General features: G+C 49.7%; 1 protein-coding gene across 15 annotated transcripts in view; it reads left to right on the forward strand.

Annotated features, from left to right (window-relative positions):
- The window catches only part of PITPNM2 (phosphatidylinositol transfer protein membrane associated 2), a 167,447-nt gene that overhangs the window by 45,286 nt on the left and 99,857 nt on the right, over positions 1-22,304 (forward strand). The gene's annotated exons all lie outside the window — the stretch shown is intronic.

Raw genomic sequence — 22,304 nt, forward strand, 5'->3', positions numbered from 1 at the left:
GTGAGTACCTACTATTCTAGGAGCTGGGCCTAAAGATGTGATAAAATGTTAAAAACTTCTGGCCCTCCTGGGGCTTGTATTCTAGTGGGGGTAGACACTCAGTAGACAAATAGGCAGTAAAACCTGTAAGCACATCAGATGGTGATCAGAGCTGCAGAAGCAGGGGAAAGGAAGGCCTCCCAAGTTGGGGACGTTAGCAAAGGCCTGAAGGAGGTGGAGAGTGAGTCAGGACGGTAGCTCAGGGAGAAACGCTCAGGCAGTGGAGACAGCCTGTACAAAGACCCTGGAGCAGGAGCTTGTCCAGGATGTTCAAGAAACTAGAGTGAGTGAGTGAGGGGAAGAGAAGCAGGAAGGAGGTCAGAGAATATTGAGGGCCCCGATGGAGCAGGGCCTTGAAGGCTGTATCATGACTTTGACCCTGACTCTGAGTGACCTGAAGCTTTGGAAATGTTTGAGCAGTAGAGGGTCAGGATCCGAATTGTGCTTTAAAAGGATGGTTTCTGGTTATGGTGATGAGAGCAGGCTGGATGGGAGGAAGGGAGGAAGCTAGGGAACTGTGGGGAAATGACTGCAATAGGGAAAGGCAGTGGGTATGTAGGGGTTGTGAGCCCTAGATGTGTTCTAAAGGTGGAACCTAGAGGAATTCTGAGGCATTGGGTGCCCTTTGCTTAAAAGAAGGTTCTTAGGCCGGGCGCGGTGGCTCAAGCCTGTAATCCCAGCACTTTGGGAGGCCGAGGCGGGTGGATCACGAGGTCGAGAGATCGAGACCATCCTGGTCAACATGGTGAAACCCCGTCTCTACTAAAAATACAAAAAATTAGCTGGGCATGGTGGCACGTGCCTGTAATCCCAGCTACTCAGGAGGCTGAGGCAGGAGAATTGCCTGAACCTAGGAGGCAGAGGTTGCGGTGAGCCGAGATCGCGCCATTGCACTCCAGCCTGGGTAACAAGAGCGAAACTCCGTCTCAAAAAAAAAAAAAGAAGGTTCTTGTGGACTTGGAGAGATGCAAGAAGTCATCTGAGCCAAACTTTACATGTAACCCACTGGAAAACTGAAGCCTAAGAAAAGAAGTGACTTGTCCAAAGTCCCATGACAAGATGGCTAGTTGCAAAGCCAAGATTTGGGCTTCTGGAATGCAGGTTCAATGTTTTTGCAGCTGAAACAATGAATGGTTCCAGTGAGGCTGAGGGCCAAGGGAAGAAGGGCTGGCCCCAGGGTCCCAGAGCCAAGCCGCAGGGTTCTAGCAGCACCCACAGTGGCCAGGGTGGAAGCCTCCACTGGCCAGCAGGAGCCTGAGCCTTTGCGAGCTGAGGATTCTTGGCCCTCCGGGCCTTCAGCAGCTTTCTCTGGGCCAGCATTTTGACCTTAGCTGGGCTGCAGTCTTGACAATGTTAGGCAGATCAAAGTCAGTGCTCCTGTGCATTATTCAGTTGGCTCGTGCCAAGCTTCCATGGAGTGTCAGGCCCGAGCAAATAAGAGAGTCTTGCTGTCAAGGAAGTAACACTTCAAGGAAGACAGACGAGCAAACCCAGGAAGCCTGTATGGTCAGGGTCATAGGTTCATGTTTGAGGCAAATGCAGGGAACTGGCCAAGGTCAGGGGATCATCACTCTAAGGACAGTCATTAAAACAACTTCTTCTACTGCCAGATGCCCCAGGGAACACAAACCAGAGGCCTTGTGTCTACCAAGGTGGTTTGTTTAAATCCGTGATTCATTTAGCCAGGTGTGATGATGTGCACCTATAGTTCCAGCTATGCAGGAGGCTGAGGCGGGAGGATTGCTTTAGGCCAGGAGGTCAAGGCTGTAAGGAGCTATGATTATACCACTGCACTCCAGCTTGGGCAACTGAGTAAGACCTGTCTCTAAACAAACAAATTCATGATTCAGTCTCTTGGAATACAGCAGGCAAGGAAGGTTGGTGGGGGCTGAGATCTGACTGCCCTATAGGTAACTGTGTCACCAAGAACAGGTTTTCCTTAAACCCGCAGGACCCATACATTTAGCTTGATCATTACAGGGTGGCCTTGCATTGCATCGGTTGACTTCCATATGCTTCTTTGTGAAGAAAGCTGGTATTTGTGTGTGTGTGTGTGTGTGTGTGTGTGTGTGTGTGTGTGTGTGCAAGGCTGCTCTAATGACAGGCTTTAAGGTTTCCTGTGGCTGGTGGGATTCAGAATGAGACCTGTGAATTTCCCAGCTCAGCATGGGAAGAATCGGGTGTCGTCTTTACACTCCTCAGCATGAGGGCTGCCTGTGGGGGATGGGAGGGAAATATTTTGCTTTTGCTCTCTTGAGAGGAACTGAATCTATAGAGCAAAGGAGAGGGAAATCTAGTTTGCTTTTTCTTTCAGTCTTTTAACTCCATCTTTCCCCATCACAGAAAATGTATTGTTGAGGAATGACAACTTGGAAGTTACTTCCATTGATTGATGTATGGGCTGCCCTGGGAAAGCATTCTCGACTGCTCTGGTGAATGCCCTGGTGCTCACAGGTGATTACAGGACATGGCTAAGGACACAGTACCCAGGGATGGAGCAGGCAGGGCTGGGCTGCTGGAGGCAGGCTGAGGCCTGGCTGGGCTAGCCCCATGTCCTTGAAGAAGGCCAGTTCTTGGTGTCTTCTGAGGCTGGACGTGGGAGCGGAGATCGTGAGGAAACTGGAGAGTAGCTCTCTGCCCTTAAGTAGCTCAACACAGCAGTATTCTAACACACCTTGCCGGGGACTTCCTTGCATTTCTGTGGCAGTTCTCAGGAGTAGACAGAGTTCTGTGACAACCGAGGTTGAGTGCTGTGTCTAGGTTGTGTCCCCAAATTAGTGATGGGCAGTATTATTTTTAAGAATTTGTCTTGGGAGGCCGAGGCGGGTAGATCACTAGGTCAGGAGTTTAAGACCTGCCTGGCCAAGATGGTGAAACCCTGTCTCAATTAAAAAAACAAAAAAAGAATTTGTCTTAGAGACAAGATGGTACTCTGTCACTCAGGCTGAAGTACAGTGGTGTGATCTTAGCTCACTGCAGTCTCGAACTTGCATGTCACAGATGCATACCACACCCAGCTAATTTTTTAATTTATGTAGAGACGGGATCTTGCGATGTTGCCCAGGCCGGTCTTAAATTCCTGTCCTCAGGTGATCCTCCCACCTTGGCCTCTCAGAGTGCTGGAATGACAGTTGTGAGCCACCATGCCAGACTGGTGGTGGGTTTTAGGATTCACTCCACCACACCCAGGAAAAGGGAGCTTGATGGTTTGTCCCCATGGAGCATGCATTAGAGCTGTCTAGGGGTCAGGTTCCCAGACAGGAGGAGTGGCTTTAGGTAGGCCACTTAACACGTGATGAACATGTACTAAACACTTTCTATGTGCCTGAGCTGCACTATGTGCTGGAGGTAAAAATAAATAAGGGTTGTGCTTTGAGGGGCTTGGGAAGGAGAACCCTTTTTCCATTCTCCCTCCAGTGCCTGAAATTTTACCATTGGTCCCTTATTCCTTTTAGTCAAGCATCTCTCTCTTTCTAGTTTTCATTCAAATGATAAATACTCTTGGGAAATATGTGGCATTCACTCTTTGATACTTCACTGTGGATACATTTATTAATGGAACCAAGAAGCAGGATAAGCTGATGACAGTGAGATGAGATAGGAGTGGGGAGGTGGCATCTCGGCAGGAGAGACCTTATCCTGCATCACAGGTTGGCCCAGGGTCAACCCATGCTATGTCCCACTGCAAGGGTACATTTGAGGTCATAAGTGTGTGTTTCTGGAACATTAAAGCATCTCCCCAAAATGGCTTAGGTTTGAAAAGACTTTGACCAAAGGAAAGAAAACAAATAAGAAAACCAGTACAGAGCACCTGTGCACTGTGTCAGACACTTATTAGGTGCTTAATAAAGAATGTGCCTTTGCTAAAACAAATAGGAGTGGTCATGGCTCCTGGCACTTGGAGCTGCCTGGGAAAGGTGACTGTGCACCTGGCCGGCAGAGCTCTCCGATCATTGTCAGTGTGGGATATGTGTGGGGCAGTGGGGCACATGGGACGATCAGTTCCTTCATATGTGAAATCAGGAAAAGCTTCTGGAACCAGGAACCTTGGAGTTATAGAAGCACAGTGGAAAGGGTGACATTAAAGGCTGTTCCTGCCTCAGGTGAGTCTGACTGGGTCTCAGTCTTCTCTCATAGAGAAGAAGAATGGCTAATGTCTTTTCTGGACATTTCGTATGAATGGAGTCATACATTATGTGGTCTTTTGTGTCTGGCTTCTTCACTCAGCATGGTGTTTTCAGGGTTCATTTGTACCATGTGTCAGTGCTGCATTCCTTTGCTTTTTTTGAAACGGAGTCTCACTCTGTTGCCTAGGCTGGAGTGCAATGGCATGATCTCGGCTCACTGCAACCTCTGCCTACCAAGTTCAAGCGATTCTCCTGTCTCAGCCTCCCAGGTAGCTGGGATTATAGTCATCCACCACCATGTCCAGCTAATTTTTTTTGTATTTTTAGTAGAGACAGGATTTCACCATGTTGGTCCGGCTGGTCTCAATCTCCTGACCTCAGGTGATTCATCTGCCCCGGCCTTCCAAAGTGTTGGTATTACAGGTGTGAGCCACAGTGCCCGCCCAGCCTGTGTACAAGTTTTTATTGGACACATTTCATTTCTTTGTGCATATACGTACAAGTGGAATTGCTGGGTTATATGGTAACTCTATGTTGAACATATTTGAGGAATTGCCAGACTTTTCCAGAGAGGCTGCAGCATTTTATGTTGCACATTGTTTTATCTGCATGGAGAATTGTATAGTGTGGTGGTTAATGTGGGTTCCAGAAGCTAACTGCCTGGGACCCCTTGGGCAAGTCCCCTCCCTTACTGCACCTCAGTTTCTTTATCTGTGAAATGCAGACCATATTAGTCCTTACTGCATGTGGTCATGTGGAGGAAAGGAGTGGGTGTCTGTGGAGTCCTTGGTAAGGCTGTGCACATGTCACCTGCGATTCTTACTTCCCCCAGGCATGGGTGCCTGCACACCTGTCAGTGGTGTTTTCTGTGGATGTAGAGTTGGCCTTACAGGGTACTGCCTTTTTCAGTGCTTTCTAAAAGTCTTGTGATTGCCCCTGGGAATAGGCCTCCCAGGCTGTCAGTGCCTGTCACACCTGTGCATCTCTCTCCTCAGCTGGAAGGGCTTCCTGAGTGTAGTGCACCAGCTATGGGATCTGAGAGGCTGTGGGTAGGACTTGGAACAGCGCCCACACGAAAAGGCATCTAAATACAGGCACACAGTGGGCCCTGGAGCCAGGCATCCAGGAGCCAGGAGCTGTTTGGGTCATTACAAAATAGCAGCATGGAGAACGCTAACCCAGCGCTTAGCTACATGCCTTGTTCTCCTCTGCACAGGGCTCCTGCTCTGTGATGGGCCACGTGGAAGGAGATGGTGTACAGGCCAGGAACCTGTGGAACGTCTGCCAGTGCTGCTGGTGTTGCCCAGAGCCCCCAGGGCCTCGCCATCCTGCAGGCACAAAGGTGGGCCTGCTTACTCTCCATAGAGGAATATCCAGTTGTCCCTCCAGCCAACCCCTGGCAGAACAGTAGCTTGCCAATCTGGTTACACTGGGTGTTCTCCCAAGGAACATAGGGAGGCAGATTCAGAGAGCACCAGACTTGCCTTTGCCTTCATCTCCAAAGGGAGTCCTAATATGAGGTTTCATCCTTTTTTTTTTTTTTTTTATAAGACAGAGTCTTGCTCTGATGCCAGGCACCAGGCTGGAGTGCCATGGCACCATCTCAGCTCACTGTAACCTCTACTTCCTGGGTTCAAGTAGTTCTCCTACCTCACCCTCCCAAGTAGCTGGGACTACAGGCGTGCGCCACCATGCCCAGCTAATTTTTGTATTTTTTTTTTTTTTTTTTTTTTTGAGACGGAGTTTCGCTTTTGTTACCCAGGCTGGAGTGCAATGGCGCGATCTCGGCTCACCGCAGCCTCCGCCTCCCGAGTTCAAGCAGTTCTCCTGCCTCAGCCTCCTGAGTAGCTGGGATTACAGGCACGCGCCAACATGCCCAGCTAATATTTTGTATTTTTAGTAGAGACGGGGTTTCACCATGTTGACCAGGATGGTCTCGATCTCTTGACCTCGTGATCCACCCGCCTCGGCCTCCCAAAGTGCTGGGATTACAGGCTTGAGCCACCGCGCCCGGCCAATTTTTGTATTTTTTAATAGAGACAGGGTTTCACCATGTTGGCCAGGATGGTCTCAATCTCTTGACCTCGTGATCCGCCCACCTAAGCCTCCCAAAGTACTGGGATTACCGGCGTGAGCCACCGTGCCCAGCGGTTTCATTCTTTAAAAATAATTTTTTTTTTTTTGGGCAAAAATGACAGATCTGGGTGAGTGTGAAGGAGGGAATCCGTTTCCTCCATCTGGCAGGTGCTTGTTGTGCCCACTGAATCGGTGAGATCCAGTGAGGAAGGGGAATTCAACCCCTGGGATGGAGGTACAGACACATGTTAGAATGCATAGCACATGCACAGAGGGAGGCACAGAGTGCAGCTGGAGCAGAGAGAAGGCAGCAGCTGACACCTGACGCAGAAGATTTTGCAGAAGAGGGAGCATTTCAAATGGGCTTTGAAGAATATGGAGGAGTTTAACAGGAGTGAAGGGGGAAAGGCAGAGGGACCAGCATGAGCCAGTGCCTTTAGTACTCAAAGTGCATGGTATCTTTGGGGAGTGCTGAGAAGTTTCAGGTTCCTGAAGTGCAGAGACAAAGGCTGGCAGGATGGAGATTGGGCTGGGAAGGAAGCTGGCCCCTGAGCTCAGCTTTTAGGACTGGACACTTGGAGCCTGTGGGATTTGGGGGACTCGTCATCCCGTGGTTGTCTCTATGGCATCTGTATGTTTGCTACCAATTAGGAGGCTCTTCCTCTTCTCCATTTGCATATTAGCTCACTGCAGCCTTGAACTCCTGGGCTCAAGCAATCTTTCCACCTGTGCCTCTAGAGTAGCTGAGACTACAGGGGCAGGCCACCATGCCCAGCTAATTAAATTTTTTTTCCTCTTTTTGTAGAGACAGAGTCTGACTATGTTACCCAGGCTGGTCTTGAACTTCTGAGCTCAAGGCATCCTCCCACAGTTTCCCAAAGTGCTGGGATTACAGATATGAGCCACTGTGTCTGGCCTGCACATATTTCTGATCTCATACTGCTGCCCTTGTATGATAGGGCTCTGGCTGGTAGTCCCTGACACCCTCCATCCTGCCTGGATGTCTAGCCTCCCATCCTGGTCCTGACTTACCTCTGGCACCTTCTTCCTTCTCCCATAAGCCCTGACCCATTCCAGGCCTCTTTAGGACCCATATCCTTATTCCTCTGAGAGCATCTCCCAGAGCCTGTGGGCCAGCACCTATCCCAGAGGACAGAAATGGGAAATGGGTCCATTATTCCATTGTCCAGTGCAAGAAGCCAGGCAGGAGGGCATCTCCCTGCAACCTCGGTGCTGGAAGTGACCTGCTTTCTGTGAGCCTGTGCTGCTGCCTTTGATTCTTCTCTCTTTCTCTGGACTGTCTGCTCTGATTAGCACACTGACGTCAGGAGTCTCTGTCACCTTTGGTCTCCCTGTGGCCTGGCAGCTGTGATGTATCAGTTTGGACGTGTCCCCTGCATCACTACAGAGGGCTGAGGCCAGCAGAGAAAGGAGGATTACGTTGTTCCCATCTGGCTGCAGCCACTTCCCCAGCCCTGTCCAGCTGTCCCCCATACCCACTGCTAAGTGGCAGATGTAGGGGTGAGGTCAGCCTAGGAGCTGGGGACCTGCCTATCATCTTCACGTGAATGTCTTCAAGGCTATTTCTGGCCTTGCCATTATCCCAACGGCTTTGGGCGATAAATATAGATACGGATTGAAAAGCCTCAGTGGAAGGCAGGCAGGCAGGCAAGTGAGGCAAGCTGCACTGGAGAGTGTGTGGATGGGCTGCCTGGCTATAAATAAATCTGCTGGAACCCCTCCCCATCCATGCCCACCACTGCTGAGCTTGTGCTTGCCTTAAGAAAGACATTCTACCTTCCTGACTCCCAGCCACAGCTCACTTGTGCCTGTGGGGTTGAGGGTATAGGAATGAGGGAGGGTGTGCCAAGGAGAGGGAAGGAGGTGCTGACCTATTAAGAACTATGCAGAAAAGTGGGCTGCTGAGTCTTTCCCCCTTAGCTCTTTTCGATCGCTACTAAAAGGGAGATGGCAGGCCAGGTAAGGTGGCTCACATCTGTAATCTCAGCACTTTGGAAGGCTGAGGAAGGGCGGATCACCTGAGATCAGGAGTTCTAGACCAGCCTGACCAACATAGTGAAACCCCGTCTCTACTAAAAGTACAAAAATTAGCTGGGCGTAGTGGCAGGCATCTATAATCCCAGCTACTCACGAGGCTCAGGCAGGAAAATTGCTTGAACCACAGGAGGTGGAGGTTGCAGTAAGCCAAGATCGCACCACTGCACTCCAGCCTGGGCAACAAGAGCGAGACTCTGTCTCAGAAAAAAAAAAAAAGGGAGATGGCAGGGTGGCCCCACAGGCGTCCTGGGGACAGCTGTGTTGTGCTAAGCACAGTGGCACCAGTTCAGCATCTTTTAGTTCCCCTAGCTTCCCAGGGCCTCACTTTTGCTGCAGAGGAGCTGGGAGATCGGCTGTACCTGGAGGATTCTATGGCCAGGTGGCCATTCTGCTGGGTGGATCCTGGATTCCACAAGCCACGTTCCTGTGTCTTTTTTCTGCTTCTCCCCTGCCTGCATCCCTCCTCTTGATAAGAGTACAGCTTTGTCTGCTGGTTCCAGGTCCTCACTGCTCAGGCATTGGGGACCCTTGTTTAAACTAGTGGTGCAAGGGGAGGGATTCCAGATGCCCCCGGGCCTGCAGCTGGCTCCTTCCCTGTTCCTCTCTGCTCCTTCCTCATACCTTCCTCCCACTTTCTACCTTCTCCATGTCCTTCTGTGTTCTGTCTCGTTCCTCGTCTCCCTACCCATCTTGCCACTGCCTCTTCCTAGCTAGAAGCAGATTCCTGCACTGGGTGAGGAACAGAATGTATGCCCAGGACACACTTTTCATGGAAAAGGATTGAAGTTGGTGAGCTGGCAAGAATCCTGGGAACTCACTGTGAATAAAATATGGTGCAATCACCAATATTGGGAAGTGGCTTGCCGTGAGCCTGTTCCCCTTCTGTGGCCTCATTTAACCAGGGCTGAGAGCTGGGGATGCAAGCAGGGCATGTGTTAATACTGTGTAAATAAATGGTGCCTGGGCATGTTTGCTGGCTACAAATTCCCATGTTTGCTGCCGTCACATGGGAATGGGGCCAGTCACTTGGAGGAGGGGTCTGTCCCCTTGCCCCAACTCCCAATGTATTCCTGGTGCTTTAGGGCTTCAGGGGACAAGCGACTTTGGCTCCTTGAGCAGGCAACACATGTATGGATCCATCATTCAGCCCTGAGTGTAGGCTCTGAGATACAGGGATGCAGAAGTGAATCAGTTCTAGCTCCCACTCTCAAGGATCTCTCAGGCCACCAGAGAATCAGTTACGGGCTGTGGTGATCCTTATGATAGTGTCAGACCCTGTGGAAGTGGGATTGGGGGCCCTGTGCTTGGGGCATGGAGCCCATGGAGGGAGCCTCAGAGTGCTGATACTTTGTCTATACCCTGTGGGGTGCCAAGTTCACATGACACAGGAGGCAGGGTTGGGTGTAAATGAGGGAGGTTCTTCTTGATAGAGGGAACGGCCTTTGCAAAGGCCCCGAGGCAGGATGAGCCCCATGGGCTCCTGTCTGTGAGTCTGGCTGGGGCCGAGCTGCAGAAAGGACTAGGTCAGGGCCTCATGCCGTGGTTAAGGAGCTTAGATGTCTTGAAACCCAAGTGGAGCGTTGGGGGCTTTACTCAGAGGAGTGACACACTCCGACATGTGTATTGGAAGACGCTTCATCTCACTTCATGTGGGTGACAGGTCGGAGGCGGGGGGAGGAGGGGGCAGGCTGGTGGCAACATCACGACGTCTTGCTTTCTCGAGTACCTGAAAGATCTTTGCGCTTTTAACAGAGCCTGTAAAATCGAGATGTACACATGTGGGTGCACACCCAAAAAAACGATTGTTTCTAAAGATGGCAGCGCAGAGCAACTGTCAGTAGGGGCTGCCAAGCAGGATCTGTGCCCAGCACAGGGCTGTCAGTTCCGATTTCCTCAGCTCTCCTGTCACCACAGGGGTGACTGTCCAGCAAGCTTGGCTACTGCCAGGAGCCAGGGTCTGGAACAGAGAAAAACAACTCCTCAGAGGACTAGCCCGTGTCCCCGGAACCTCTCAACAGGCTCCCGGCCTTGAATCAGCCTGCTGTTCAAGGATGGTGGGGTGGGGGCTCTTGGATCCCTGCCAGCTGCTCTAACGTAGATGTAGTGCCATGCTGTGAGCCCCAGTGCCCTGAAAAAGAAGTGACTGAGAAAAAAGTGTTGTGTGAGGGAAGGATAAACATGCTTGCTTCAGTGCACCATGAAGCCCAGAAGTTAATCTGGTCATATACATATTTTCACGTGTCTGTGGTTCTGCGAGTGTGTACTGATAGAGTGAAGAAGGGAGAGGTTGTGTGGCTGTGATCTTGCTGTAGGGGTAGATGGCGATGTTTGTTCCCAACCGTGAGTTTGAAGTGTGGTCAAAGCCAGGAGGTCACTCAGTCCAAGGCCTTCGATTCTCAGATGGGAACCTGCCCTTCCCTGCCCTTGGCCCCACCTGGGAGCTGCCCCTAGGAGGTGGAGGCTGACCCCAGGACCCCACTCTACTGCCTGTGCTTGGTTTCGGAGAGGGCCCTCTGGGCCTTTGATGCATCTGTGCAGATGGAGGATGGTGCTTTATGGTCCTGTGGAGGAGGAGAAGAGTTTATTATCCAATTACCAGCTTCCCAAGTTCCTGGCGTTATGGCCAGAGTTGGAGGCAGCTGTTTGGGTAAGACCCCCAGAGGACTCAGCCTGCTTCCTGGGGCAGAGCAGATGATAGAGACTTCCATGGCATTGTGTGTGAGCCTGATGCGCCGGAGGACAAGCCTGGCAGGAAGCATGGGCTCACAGGCCTTGGTGGGGCTTTGGTTCAGCCTGCAGGGTGAAGACACGGGGCCTTTTAAAGGTCAGCCAGGGTCACCCCTGCTGGGAACCTCCCTGAGCTCTCTGAGAGCCTGGACAGGCTTCTCCATGCTCTGGGGTCCCCTGCACCACTCAAGTTCCATTCCTCTAGCTGACAGACCTGTTACCTGGGTCAGCCCTGGTTAAGTTTACAGCTAGCCCTGTACTGATGAGGCTCAAATAAGACAAGTATTTCTGAAATTTGTCACCTGGCTCAGTTGGCCAAGCCAGCAGTGCTGCAAGAGAAGCAGCTGCCATGGTTCGGTGACACCTGGCATGTCTGACGATGCTTTGTGTCCATGTGGCCCCTAACCAGGCCTTTCTCATAGCCACATAGTGACCCCAGGCCTGCCTCACTGGGCCAGCCGCAGCCTCAGAGCCCAGCCTGAGGGACCTCTCGCTGGGATCCCCGGTTTTGCCACTGAGATGAGGGGGCTGATCCTAAGAGTATGGAGGGGGATGCCTCTGCCCAGGGGGTTCTGGTAGTGTTGGGCTCTGGCCCAGGCCTCCCGGCTTTGTGTCCTTCCACAGACTCCATGTTCCCCACCATCATTCATAAACCAACTGGATGTTGGTGTCTTCAGGCTTCTGGTCTCAGGGTTGGAGGTATTAAAGCCATGGAAGAGCAGTTTCTCCTGGGCTGCAGCGGCCTGTCTTCTGAGGCCTCTGGCTCTATCCTTGGAGTTTAGGATGGTGGCTGAGTCTTTTGCTTGTTCTCCCTCCCAGGACTGGCCCCAGAGTCAGTACTTGAGGTTCTGGGGAGCGGGAGCTGAGGAAGTGGCTCTGGAGGGGTCCTCGGCTGCTGAGTGGCAGGAGGCAGGGGCTCAGGAGCAGAGGGTGGTTCCACTATAGCAGCCAGACTCTGTTGATTACAGACAGTTATTTCAAGGGGTGTGTGTGTGTGTGTGTGTGTGTGTGTGTGTGTGTGTGTGTTTGCACTTTTAAATAACAGCTTTATTGAGATATAGTTCACATGCCGTACAATTCACCCATTGAAAGTGTACAATTCAAGGCCGGGCGCGGTGGCTCAAGCCTGTAATCCCAGCACTTTGGGAGGCCGAGGCGGGTGGATCACGAGGTCGAGAGATCGAGACCATCCTGGTCAACATGGTGAAACCCCGTCTCTACTAAAAATACCAAAAATTAGCTGGGCATGGTGGCGCGTGCCTGTAATCCCAGCTACTCAGGAGGCTGAGGCAGGAGAATTGCCTGAACCCAGGAGGCGGAGGTTGCGGTGAGCCGAGATCGCGCCATTGCACTCCAGCCTGGGTAACAAGAGCGAAACTCCGTCTCAAAAAAAAAAAAAAGAAAGTGTACAATTCAGTGGTTTCTAGTATGTTCACAGAGTTGTACAATGAACACCACAGTTAATTTTAGAACATTTTCTTCTGTACTCTTACAATGTGTAAAAATAAAGATTTTTTTAAAAGAACATTTTCATCATCCCCAAAATGAGGTCTTAGATAGATGTTATTCCTCCATTTGTCCCTAAACCCCCAGCCACTGGCAACCACTAATCTACTTTCTGTCTCTAGATTTGGCTGTCCTGGACATTTCATATGAATGGAGTGATATACCGTGTCGCCTTTTGTGTCTTGTTTCTCCCACTGAGCATCATGATTTCAAGTTCATGTAGGAGCATGCATCTGAGCTTCATTCCTTCTCATGGCTGACTCGTCTTCCACTATGTGGATAAGACCACATTTTTTCCATCCATATATCAGTGGATCACAAGTGCATTTTTAAAGGGTGCTTTTACATTTCAAACACAGTTCTGAGTTGGCGAGGGGGTCAGAGGACAATATAACAGGGACTGTAAGCAGCATAAACTGTAGCTTCCCAGAGGGTCTCCAGGGGCTGGGGGGAGAGTTCGAGGTGGGGAGGCAATGGCCTTCCTTTGAGCAGCCACTGAGAGGGAGAAGGAGTTGCAGAGATCAAGAAGGAGAGGATTTCTTTCCAGTTTTCTGGCAGCTTTTCCTCACTCTTTCAGACTCCTGGAGTGGGCTAGGAGAGGGCACAGCAAAGGCAGAGGCGGCTTTGCTGAAGGAGGCTGCAGGTCTGCAGGCTGAACTTGGGGAGCCAGGCTATGTCTGGCATGAGGCCCTACTTTGAGGAGGAGTTCTGAAGTCTTGAGGAGGCTTTTGGGCAGATCTGGTAACCCAGCAAGCCTAGATTAGCTTGACTGATCACAGCCCAGGGATGAGGATGAGGGCAGTTAAGTATTTATTTAATCTTGTTTTAATTGTCTTTTCAAACAGTGATTTAGTAATCCTGTTTGAGGCTGCAGTGTGGCAGTGCTTTCTGGAGGATGGAGTCATTTTTATTTGTTTTGGGAAAATAGAGGTTTCATTATGTTGTCCTAGGTTGGTCTCATATTCTTGGCCTCAAGCCATCCTCCTGCCTGGGCCTCCTGAAGTGTTGGGATTACAGGTGTTAGCCACTGTGCCAGGCCTGGAGTCCTTTTATTAAAATTAACTGCCCTGCTTAGCTTTCTGCTGGGCCACCCCAGAGCTAGTCCTGGTTCTTGAGCCCAAGGCTGTACCCAGGGGTTGCAGGAAAGAGTCTGTAGCATCCAGGTGGGGCTGGCCATACCCACTCCAGTGTGTAGGTGCAAAATGCTCTTTGGGAGATTTCTCTGTTGGGCCACCTTACTCCAGGGATCTCTCAGGTTTCAAAACAAAGCAAGAGGGCAAGGAAGAATGAAGAAACAGCTAAGTGTTGACTCTATTCCCCTTGTGGGTGCCATTCTGGGGCCTCTGTGCATGTCATAGCACTTGCCCCTCAAATCAGCCCCACAAGGCAGGGTGAGAGATGAGGACTCAGGGTACAAGGAGGTCTCATGGCTTGGAAGTAGGTTAGGACAGCTCTAATTCTCCAAGGCCAAGGTCTTCTCTACACGATGAGGCAGCCCAAAGATGTGCTTCTAAACATCCTTTTTTTTTTTTTTTTTAAGACAGCGTTTTGCTCTTGTTGCCCAGGCTGGAGTGCAATGGCACGATCTTGGCTCATTGCAACCTCTGCCTCCTGGGTTCAAGTGATTCTCCTGCCTTAGCCTCCCAAGTAGCTGGGATTACAGGCATGTGCCACCACACCCAGTTAATTTTTTGTGATTTTAGTAGAGACGGGGTTTCACGATGTTGGTCAGGCTGGTCTCGAACTCCTGACCTCAGGTGATCCACCTGCCTCAGCTTCCCAAAGTGCTGGGATTACAGGCATGAGCCTCCACACCCGGCCTCTACACATCTTCTGTGCAGAAACTCAGGCCAGGCTCCTATACGCTCTGGGTAACAGCAGGAAGGTGCCTTCCAGTGCGAATCATTGTGGCCCACCTGGGGATCATAATGTCATTGTCTCTTCCAAAATATCAGCAAAGCTGACCCTAGTGCTTGTAGTGCTCAAATGCACTTCTCTGCATTTGTGCCATAGAGAAATGGATTTGGTCCTGGGGGTGGTGATACCAACTTCTGTCCCCATTCCACGACTCAGCACCCCCAACCCCAGCCTGTGCAGAGGAGGAATAACCATCCTTGAGAACCATCCAGCCCTAAGTGGAGAAGTTAGATTTATGGACTTAATCAGTTCTTCTTCCCTGTCTGTGGTGGTAAGAATAAAGTGGGGAAAACTGTTAAGCCTCAGTCGTGTTTTCCTGTGAGACAAGGCAGCTTTGGCAGCTGGTGGGACTGACGCATTCTTCACCTGTGTCCTCCACCTCTGAGTGACTGTAAATTGCGCACCCCATGAGGTAGCACCTGCAGCCACAGATCACTTAGGCATCATGCACAGGGGGCCACCTAATGAACTGGCTGCAGGATGGCAATCCTGCCGTGAAGTCAGGCATCTTGGGAGGGGGCAAGGTGGCAGAACCAAGAAAGCAGATGCTCCTTGCTGTTTCTGTAAGGCCACCAGTAGCTGGGTGGCCTGGCCCTGGTAGCAAGGCGGTGACCATGTGAGTGGCTGAACCTTGCACCACTTCTCCTGAGCCTCCTTTTTTCCTGGATTCCTGCAACCATAATTTTACTACATGCATGGCTCACCACTGATCCATTCTCTCTGCACCAAGGAGGCTGGACAAGAGGGTCAGGTCAGTGTGTGTATGCACGAACCTATGTCTGTAAATAAAAATGTCTGTCTTGAGGATGAAAGAAGATGGTCTTGATCAAGGGTTAGGAAGACCACAATGGCTGGGTATGGTGGCTCACGCCTATAATCCTAGCACTTTGGGAGGCCAAGGCGGGCAGATCATGAAGTCGGGAGTTCGAGACCAGGCTGACCAACATGGTGAAACCCTGTCTTTACTAAAAATATGAAAATTAGCCAGGCATGGTAGTACGTGCCTATGATCCTAGCTACTCAGGAGGCTGAGGCAGGAGAATTGCTTGAACCCAGGAGGTAGAGATTGCAGTGAGCCGAGATTGTGCCACTGCACTCCAGCCTGGGCGACAGAGTGAGGCTCTGTCTCAAAAAAAAGAAAAAAGAAAAAAGAAGGAAGATCGCAATGTGGCTGTGCTGGCCACCTCTAGGCTGGCTCCAGTCTCCCATCCCTGTAGTCATACCCCTGTACAGTCCCCTCCCATACTGAATCAGGCTGACCTACGTATCTCACAGGGTGTTGGAAATGACTCTATCCTTGGAGTGTGACTTCTAAGGCCTAATTATAAAAGATAGTGTGGCCAGGTGCGGTGGCTCATGCCTGTAATCCCAGCACTTTGGGAGGCTGAAGCAAGCAGATCACTTGAGGTCAGGAGTTCTAGACCAAAACCTGGCCAACATGGTGAAACCCCATCTCTACTGAAAATACAAAAATAATTAGCTGGGTGTGGTGGCACCTGTGCCTATAGTCCCAGCTACTTGGGAGCCTGAGCCAGGAGAATCACTTGAACCTGAGAGGTGGAGGTTGCAGTAAACTGAGATTGCGCCACTGCATTCTCTGGGTGACAGAGTGAGACTCTGTCCCTAAAAAAAGAAACCGTGGTTTCTTCTGTCCTTTCTCTTGGATCGCTTGCTATGGAAAACCAGCTGCCATCTTGTGAGGACACTCAGGCTCTCTGGAAAGGTCCAAAAATGTCCTGACGAACTGGGACAGACCTCTTGCCAAAAACCGTATACTAACTTGTCAGTCATGTACATGAATTGACTCAGAAGTGACTCTATCAGCCTTAGCTGATAGATGACTGCAGCCCTGGTCAACATCTTGTCTGTGACCCAATGGAAGATTCTGAAACACTCAGTCAAGCCACTCTCAGCTTCCTGATCCACAGAAACAGTGTGAAATGATAAATGTTTTTTTGTTTTAAACTGCCAGGTTTTGGGTTAATTTGTTATACAGCTGTAGGTAATTCCAAGAACACTCCATAAATGTTAATTTCCTTTCTACGGTTCCACTGAATCATCTTTGTTCATGGGCAAAGCTTGCTGTCCCTCTACTGGCTGCAAAATATGTCCATTTGTTGGCTCTGACTCATGCTAGCAGGTCTTGATGGCTTGCAGCAAGACCTTTTCCCAGAGGACAGTGATTTGTCACACTCAGAACCCAGGTCTTACCTGCTTTCCTGCTCCATGGAATTTTGGCCTGAGTCTGAAGTCTGGTAGGGGTTTGATAAACGAGGGAGAAAGACACAGTCAGTTCTTAGAACAGTAGTTAATACAGGGATTTCTCTGGCTTTGTTTGCATGAGTGGTGATAGTTGGGGATAAAGCAGGGGTATTCAAGATCTTTTTGTGTGAATATGGGAGGAAAAATTCTGTTCTCTTCCTCCTCCATCTTTTTTCATCTTTGACTTCCCTCAGCTCAGTTTTAAAGACCCTTGAGGCTCTAGAACTGATTTTCTTTTTTCTCACCACTGGGATCTGTCTCCTACTGCGTAGTAGGAAGAAGGATCTAAGTAGTTGAGCTGCATCAAGGGGAAGTAAACAGCCAGACAAATGGTACATTTTAGAGCCTTGAGTCACCCAGAGCTTTCTATCAGCTTCATTGGGTGCAGAGAGGGTAGCGATTTCTGGTTGCTGTCACCTTGCTCATATCAGGAAGCGTTAATTTTGAGGCAAACTTCAGTGCCCCCTGGCTTACCTAGGGCCCCTGTTGCCTGATTTCATGGGGCCAAGAGTTTGAGGGTGGGCTCAGGGCTGTGCAGCCTGGATGCCTTGGTTTGCATGCCTACGGCAGCTGTGCCTGAAAGCTTTTTTAGAGTAAATATGTAGCTTTTGCTAGGCTTTTGAGTGCCTCGGTCATTTCCTGTATCATTTTTTGTATACCTGCTATGGTGTGAGGCACTGGGGATACAAATTAGCCGGGGACTTGGACATGTCAACAAGCAAGCCCAGCAGCAGCTAACATTTATGCAATTCTCACTGTGTACTTGGATATCCAGAGTTACTGTGTGTTACTAAACCACAGAGCAGATTTAGTAAGGAGAACAGAAGGCTCAGAGCAGAGGCAAGGTGGAGAAGGGCATTTTTGGAGGCAGCAACATTAGTGCAGAGGAGACATACACATGGTTCCCTAGGGGATCCCAAGTTGTTGCTGTCATGTCTTCAAATCTTACTTTAGGGCCTACTCAGATAGCATTTGTTCATGAAGATATGCCTATTTTTTGTCTTATTTGTCTCCCTCCCTACAACAAAGAGTGACCTTTCCTTCTGAACTCAAAAGTTTGCTAGCATCACCTATAAAACTTTCTGGGCCTGGGGGTATTTTGGGCGGAGCAGGGAAGATCTTTCATTACCATTTTAACTTACTTTGTGTTCATTTATTCAAGCTTTTTCTTCTTTCACCAATTCTCAAAAGCCCCACACCACCTTCCTACCACCCCCACACCCCTCCACTTGCAGTTACTACCTTCCACCAATCATTTTCACTTCTAAAGCCATCAGCAGAGGTTTTGAACACCACTTATGTGTCAGGCATTGTTCTAAGCACAGATTTATCAATGAACCAAATGAAATTCCTTCCTAAAATATACTCTTTGGTGGTGCTAAATGCCGGGAAGAAAAGTAAGCAAGGGGAGGGAAGAGAGAGGTGTAGGGTGGTGGCGGTGGGGAGTGGTGGCAGGGCTCGGATAGTATGGTCAGAAAGGACCTCTTTGTAGAAACTTAAATAAATTTAGAAAGCAAGTCATGTAATATCTGGGAAATAGGAAACAGCGGGTACAAAGGCACTGAGGTTGAAGTCCTGGCAAGTTTGAGGCAGTGTGGCTGGAACAGAACAAAAGAGAAAAGGTGGTAGGAAATGATGGAGACAGAGTTAGGGGCTTTGATTACCATTTTCCTTGGAGGACTTGCAGGTAATGGTAAAGGTTTTGGACTTGATGCGAAGTGTGAACCGAGTTCTTGGAGGATTCTGAGGTAGAGAGTAACACAATCTCATTTGTGTTTATATTTTTAACATGCTCACTTGGGCCACCTCATGGAGGCTGGAGTGGAAAGGAGGGAGACTAGTTAGAAATTCTTTATTGCTAGCTGGATGTGGTAGCTCACAGTACTGTGGGAGGCCAAGGCCAGAGGATAGCTTGAGTCCAGGAGTTTGAGACCAGCCTGGGCAACATAGCGAGACCCTGTCTCTACAAAAAAATTTAAAATTGCCCAGGCATGGTGGTGCACACTTGTAGTCCCAGCTACTTGGAAGCTGTGGTGGGTGGATTGCCTGAGCCCAGGAGTTTGAGGCTGCAGTGAGCTGTGATTGTGCCATTGCACTCCAGCTGGGATAATAGAAAGTGAGACCCTGTCTCAGAAAAAAAGAAAATTCTGTATTGTGGTAGCCTAAGAGAATCATTAGTTAAAAGGTTTGTAAGCATTTTTTAGAAAGTTGCATTTGAGGGCTGGGCGTGGTGGCTCATGCCGGTAATGGCACTTTGGGAGGCCAAGATAGGTAGATCATTTGAGGTCAGGAACCTGACCAACGTAGTGAAACCCCATCTCTACTAAAAATAAAAAATTAGCGAGGCGATAGTTGTGCATGCCTGTAATTCCAGCTACTAGGGAGGTTGAGGCAGGAGAACTGCTTGAGCCTGGGAGGTGGAGGTTGTCAGTGAGCCAAGATCGTGCCACTGCTCTCCAGCTATCTGGGTGACAAAGTGAGACCCTGTCTCAAAAAAAAAAAAAAAAAAAAAAAAAAAAAAAAAAAAAAGTTGCATTGAGGGAAATGCATCCCCTTTGAGAAGAAGTTGGAAGCAGCTTGCCCTTCCTGAGTGGACACAAAGTCTCCCACGAGTGTGCAGGGCCTGCTGTGGCCAGTCTCTGGAAGGATTTGGGTCTCTAGTTGTCTCCAGGCTCTCTGAGGGTCTGAGGAATGCTTTATAAACCAGGACATGGAGATACTCCTTCCTTTTAGTGCCCTAACCTTGGTTCTGAATGAGTTAATTGCACCCTTGGGTGCTAACCAAAGTGGCTGGGCTGAGCAGAACTAAGTACCAAGGTCTTGGGCCTGAAAAGAACCTTGAGAAGAATCAGACCAGTCCAACCATTCTGTGAGCTTCCCTGAGGGACCTGCTCTGAGACCTTTCCCTAGGGCTTCCAGAGGCTCATGTCCAGATGTCAGAGCTGCACAAGTCAGCTGTGGGTCTGCTTCTGCATGCTGGAGACTCTTCTCTGAGCCTCCTTCCACACTTCCCTTGAGATATCCTATGGAACAGTGGTGGCCAGCTCAGGCCTGGAGACAGATGACCAGAATTTCAATCTGGGCTTCACTGCCTCTTGGCTGTTTGTCCTGTGGCAAGTCACTAACCTCTCTGTGCTTCAGTTTTTTCATATGCAACATGGGACATGTTGTGGTCTGGCCTTATTGGCCCCTTCCCCTGCCTTCAGGGTCACTGACCCACACCTCCTGGCCAGCCTTGAGGGATTTTTGCTACAATTCCATTATAATCCATGTATGTTACCATTTACTGACCTTTGACCATGTCCCAGCCATATGCTAAACACTTAAATGCATTTTCTCATTGTAGTTCTTAGAAAAGCCCAAGAGACAGATACTGTCTTCACCCCCATTTTGTAGACAAGAAAACCGAGGTTTAGAGGGTTGAAGGAACTAACCAAGGCCCCCTAGCTGGTAAATGATGGAGCCAGGACCTGATGCCTCCTGCAAGCTGCTTTTCTGTAGCCAGGGAGCATGAAGGTGCTGACATGTCACAGTGTTGGGACCCTGACTTTCCTGTTCTTGTTCGCAGCTACCCTGCCTGGCTCCAGCAACCTTCCCTGCATTTTTCTGACTGTAGATGGTCAGAGACGACCTCCCTGTGAAAACCTAAATAAACGTAGGAAACAAGTTTTGGAATATCTGGGAAGCACATTTCAGGTAGAGGGTGCAGCGAATGAAGAGACCAGGAGGTGCCTTTTAGGGAGGTGTTCACCGAGCCGTCTCAGCTGTCTCCTGCCCTGTGGCATCTGGCTGGCCACCAGGGAGACAGGGCATCGTGGCTCAGTCATGCTGGCTCACACAAAGAGCCCTTCTCCAAAGTCCCTCGTGTTTCTACATGACAAGACAGGCCCTGTGAGCCTCTGAGCGGTGCTTTAAGCATTGAGTTTGGCTGGAGCAGTTTGCAGAGGGTCCCACCATTGTCGCTATGGAGTTATTGGCCATCCTGTATCTTCAAGTCACATTTTGGAGAGTGAGTTTTTTTCTCCTTGTATTTTTTTAAATTGTAAAATATATGTAAGATAAAATTTACCTGGCGCGGTGGCTGACTCCTGTAATCCCAGCACTTGGGAGGCCGAAGCAGGTGGATCACGAGGTCAAGAGATTGAGACCATCCTGGCCAACATGGTGAAACCCCATCTCTACTAAAAATACAAAAATTAGCCGGGCATGATGGCATGCACCTGTAGTCCCAGCTACTCGAGAGGCTGAGGCAGAAGAATTGTTTGAACCCGGGAGGCGGAGGCTGCAGTGAGCTGAGATTGTGCCACTGCACTCCAGCCTGGCAACGGAGCAAGACTATCTCAAAAAAAAAGAATTTACCATGTTAACCATTTTTATGTGTACAGTTCATTGATATACTTACACTGTATGCAACCATCACCCCTATCCATTTCCAGAAATTTTTATCATCTCAAACAGAAACTGCACGCATTAATTAACAACTCCCAACCCTTTTCCTTACCCCCAGTAGCCTCTGCCATACTCTCTCTCTGGATTTGCCTCTTCTAGATGTTTCATAGGAACGGAGTGGTGCAATATGTGGCCTTTTGTGTCTGGCTTCTTTTGCTCAGCATCATGTATTTGAGGTTTGTTTGCGTTGTAGGGGGTGGACTTTTTGAAGCAAACAAGATGTCAGCACTGTGTGCTATCCCTGTACCAGGTGCTGCAAGGGATCAAAAGGGGAAGAGAAGCCCAGGTCCTGCCCAGGAGCCCCCATCTGTGTCACGCAGATGTTGCTAGCTCACACCTACTTAGTTACTCTTCAGCTCCTGGATCTATTTGTTTGTGTCTCTCCAGACAGGTGCCCCTCGAAATCAAGGACTCAGTTTCACATGTAGGACTCCACAGTCAATGCCATAAATCCAGGTTCACCTCTGTGCTTGGGCACCTGACATCTCTCAGCCTCATCTTACCTGCCTGTGGAATGGATCTGGTGCTCTATTAAGAGCCATTCTTGGCCTGATTAAGCTGGCTTCTCAGAGCCAGCTCAGAGCTGACCTTTGACAGGGGAGGGTGGCATGTGGGGTGGTGCTTCTTAGACTATGACTTTTTTATTTATTAAAAATTAATTCAGGAACTTTGATGTATCAGACCTTAAAAGGAGTTGACAGGTCACATGGTCCCTGAAAGCCCAGGGCTGGTAATCCATTTAAGAAAACATTTTCTGCTTCTTTTTAATTTAATGGAGGAAATCATTAGCTGGGAAATTGGTAGAACTGATTTATTCTTGTTTTGGGGAAGGGGAGTGGAAGAGAAAATGCTTTAATTGCTGCTGGCTCTAGAAATATCTCCGAAAAATATTCTCATCAGCTGGGCCTGGCATGAGAAGAGGCAGTAGGCTGAGCATTCGTCCCTTCACCCATGCTCTGGGGGCAACAGAGGGGTTCTTTCTGGCCCCAGGTGGGTGGCCAATGATGTCAGCAGTGGCAAATCTTCAAAGTTGCAGCCTTGGGTCCCTCGTGTTCCAGTCCCTCCCTCAGGCCTGGATGCACTGCATGGTTCTGGTCTGGGGCTGGGTCCCAGAGAGCTCATGCTCAAGCCTCATTCCCAGGG

This window comes from Saimiri boliviensis, chromosome 7 (assembly GCF_048565385.1).
Source record: "Saimiri boliviensis isolate mSaiBol1 chromosome 7, mSaiBol1.pri, whole genome shotgun sequence".
NCBI classification, from domain to species: domain Eukaryota; kingdom Metazoa; phylum Chordata; class Mammalia; order Primates; family Cebidae; genus Saimiri; species Saimiri boliviensis.